The sequence below is a fragment of the Etheostoma cragini genome, chromosome 18 (genome assembly GCF_013103735.1).
Source record: "Etheostoma cragini isolate CJK2018 chromosome 18, CSU_Ecrag_1.0, whole genome shotgun sequence".
Lineage (NCBI taxonomy): Eukaryota > Metazoa > Chordata > Actinopteri > Perciformes > Percidae > Etheostoma > Etheostoma cragini.
In genome coordinates this window covers 18,213,469-18,217,432 of record NC_048424.1, presented here as the reverse complement: position 1 = coordinate 18,217,432, position 3,964 = coordinate 18,213,469, and the positions used below count along the sequence as shown (strand labels likewise).

At 41.1% G+C, this 3,964-nt stretch overlaps 1 protein-coding gene across 1 annotated transcript in view; it reads left to right on the top strand.

Moving 5' to 3' along the window:
* The first annotated feature begins 824 nt into the window (after positions 1-824).
* The window catches only part of flrt2 (fibronectin leucine rich transmembrane protein 2), a 58,869-nt gene continuing 55,729 nt past the window's right edge, over positions 825-3,964 (top strand). Inside the window, exon 1 of the mRNA XM_034900731.1 lies at positions 825-1,410. The gene's annotated coding sequence lies outside the window, so the exon portion shown is untranslated. The remainder of the gene's footprint in view (positions 1,411-3,964) is intronic.

The following is a 3,964-nucleotide window of genomic DNA, read 5'->3' as shown; positions in this document are numbered from 1 at the left end:
TAGGTCTGCCTTTTTTGTTCTCAACAACTTGAACAAGACCAAACCCTCCCTGATCCATTGTATAAGTCCCTTAAAATGGGTTAAGGATGTTAAAGCTCTTGATTTCATTTATTTACTTTGAAATGGATTTATAAAAATGACTTGTTTGTTTGTATATTTGTATTCTGAACAAATAATTTAAAAAGAGGTCTGCCTTTTCAGAACCACTGACTAAAAATATGTTCCCTGTAGGTTCCTTTACTGTTGTTGATGTTCGTGACAAATTCTTGCTTTTGGTAAAAACCTATTTGTTTCTTTTTTCATTATTTGCATTGTATCTAATTAATTCCATTTTACTGCAGTCTCTCACTCTGTACCAAATGTGTGCTATGCAAATGCAAATATTATTATGCCTGTGATTGTGGTCACTCTCTTTAGCTATGCATGTGTTTTAATTGTATAATGAATAGCTCTGACCCAGGTCTGCTTAACATGAAAACTCCCAAAAAAGCATACAACTTTCTCCCTGAGGACAACACCCTGCTCTCTAAGTGAGCAATAAATCTGGCACTTAGGAGAGAGGTTGTCTCTGTGAGTCTGTGTGTGTGTGTGTGTGTGTGTGTGTGTGTGTGTGTGTGTCAATGTACTCCATGCCCTGAAGTCCTTAGCCTCCAGAGCTGTCAAATGTTGCTTGGCCCCGCGACATCCGTAACCCGTGACCCCTGTAACTCCTGTTTTGTTCTCGCCACTCGAGGCCCCTCAGACATCCCCTCCACTGGAACTCCCCCAGATGACACACGCACCCCCCTCTCCTCTCTGCTCCTCCACACTAGCTACCCCAGTAGCCTTTGACCTGCCCAGCACCTCTGCCTCTCTGCGCCGCTGCCCTCGCATTCCAGCAAAGGAGCTGAAACCTGAGCCTGCGCTGAGCTCATCGCTGGGCCGCGGAATCAAGAGTTAAATGATACCAAAAAACAGAGGGGAGAGAGAGAGAGAGAGAGAGAGGGAGAGAGAGAGAGGCAGCCGTCAGTGCAGGACAAGTCTGGAACTGGTTCTACTGTGTCTGCTCGCCTGCACTCCTCGGGGGTTAACTTTCACCAGAGAAAGCGAGGAGGAAGAGGAATAAGAAAACTGCTGGTGTCTTTGAATTCTCTCTGCTTTTGTCTCTCTCCTTTTTCCTCCTCGTGCCTTCCTCTCAGCGGCCTGACTGGCTGGTGCCTGCAGTTTCCTCTTGACACACTCTAGCGAGCCTTGCCATCCGCCGCCCCTCCATCCGCGCTTTCAAGTTAACGAGCCCCGCTGGCCTCGTCCTCGTGTCTGGGAGCCGGCTGCCTGGGATGTGAGTGTTGTGCCGCTGAGGTCGCGCTCTCCACTCCGTCTGTGTCACTGTTCTTCTCTGACCCTGGCATGACCACCAAGCATCCAAAGACAGTAAGTCTCCCTCTGTAAATTGGCTACCAGTGTGTGTGTGTGTGTGGGTGTGCGTATGTGTATAGTTTGGGGAATGTGTGGCTATGTCTGTGTGTTAAAAAAAGTGTATGTGAAGAAAAGAAGTGTTCAAAATTAAAGAAATGTTTTCCAAAGCTGTAGGCCCAAATGTCACATCTCCAAATCATTACGATTCACGTCTCACATTGTGGTGGGTACAATTAAGATGCTTAATCACAGCAAACATAATTAGACCAATCAGTGTCTCTCTCAAGCTGAGTTTGTAGGATGACTGCAGTCAAAGTAAGGAGGAGAAGGACGGTGGGGGGGATTTTTAAAACAAGAGCTGAAAAGAAAAGATCAGCTTTTAAAAGTTTTAAGAGCGTCATTAGATAGACCCTTTTTATCTATGCATTATTCATGGACGCCATGTTTCTTTCTAGTTCACTGCCTGTTATTCACCGTGTCTCTCCCTGACCCTGTGCACTTGTCTTGTCAACCTCCGGGGTGACAAATCCCTCTGAAGCAACTTTTTATACAGGGTGAGGATCGTAATGGGCGGCCTGCAGGAGACACTCAATAAAAGGTTGAGTACACATGATTATACAAAAGGAATAAGAGTGCATTTACATCCCCTCTCAGGGGTTGTTTTAAAAATTCAGCACAGCGTTAGGGCCAGTTTACATTCCCAAATCTGCCACCTGCGCTGTCTTTTTCTAGCGGAAAGCAATTTATAATAATTGTGAACATTAACACTTATCTCTAACATCTTTTGCGGTGGACTCATTATTTAAATGGGTGTGAAGTGCTCTATTACTTCGCAAAGGTAAACACACCATGCTTCTTGGAAAATAATGACATCTCTATGATCAAAAGCTTAAGAAAAAATATACATATACATGCCAGAGAACACTGCCCTGAATGCACTCAATTTACAAAGCTGTTTTTATTCACTGGTTTTACTTAACACACTGCCAGGACGCCTGATCCCAGACCACGACGGCCAGATGGACACAATTAATGAGTAAACATCACAACTTCCAGCGCCAGCCTCAGCGGCATCAACATATAACCTCTGATATTTCATTTTCTTAATAATTTCCTAATTATTCAGTATTTTCTGGGGCTTTAAGCTGATGTTTTAACACAACGCTGCTTGCAAAAAAACAACACAATTTTACATTTGAGTTAGATTCCAAAATTTTCAGTAAAAAGTGACTCATACAACCATCCACTGGAAAAGGAAGTTGAGGATAGAACTATAGTGCAAAGAAAGGATACACCCTTCTTCCCAACCTTTTTTGCCTGGAGTAACCATCATTAACTCTAACCATCATGGTCCAAATGCATTTGTTTCAATTGATTTCAAAGTTTATCCACTTTTACACAGTTTTAGCCAATTATTCCAACTATTTATCTATCAATTTTAAGTAATTACTTTAGCAGTTTATTCATGAAATTTGGCAAATTCTTTAAAAAGTTTAACCTGATTTAGCCAAACCATTTATCCACTACCTGGTAGTTACTGTATTACATGTATTAACTATTTTTTTTTTTTTAAGTAAACTCTATGGCAACTAATGACTTGAATGCGTTAAATCTGATGGTCGGTCCAGTACAGTCAGCCTATTGTAGCAGTTAGTGTACTGGTTACTGTGACAGCAGATTTACTGATGATCAGCGTCAGTCCCAAATCAGATCAGATCCTTACCTGACTTAAAACTCAGGTGTGTAACATTTTTGGTTTGTTCATAATCAAAATCTGTGTTGCCCGTTCAAAAACTTGTCATTTTTTATGAATATATTAACCACCTCCGAAAGTATTCCTATTGGCTTGAAATTTACATTTGCATCAACATGCACTGGGGTAGACGCTCCATATTCATGCTCCATCTTGAAATCCATTAGCTGGTAAGGGACATACAGGACACACTGCTTATAACATACTGCTTTTCATTGGAGAATTTATAGTTTTGTTTGATGTAATTATCTATAGAATATCTTTGAGTAATGGATCTTTGGTCAGACGGAACATGACATTTAAAGACTTCACCTCTGGCTCAGGGAAAGTTTTCTTGTCATTTTTCACTTTTCACAGATGTTAAATGGCCAAATGAGTAGTTGATTAATCACGGAAAGGGTTGTTGGATTAATCAACAGGGAAAGAATTGTTGGTTGCATAACTTATAACATCATCTCACATGTTGCAAAGGTTTTTAACCTCTAAAGAAACTAGGAGGTATAGCTTTTAAATGAATGCATTTCTCTATTAAATATATTGGAGTAGAGGTGTAAAGAGCTAAACTGAGGTGACATTTCCAAATCTTTCAAAACAACAAGACATTTCATGCATCATCATTCATTTCATCAATTCTCACAATCTGCCACTAATGTGTCAGTGAATGTGACAGCTCATCATGCAGCTTTTTGGAGCATAAGGGATCCAAGTGCAGAGCTCTTTCACCTATAATTGCTTTAGGGGACAGGCTGGTAGTCAGAAACAGTTTTATATGGAAGTACATGAACGAACACATTTGACATCTGGATCGTGTTTTTG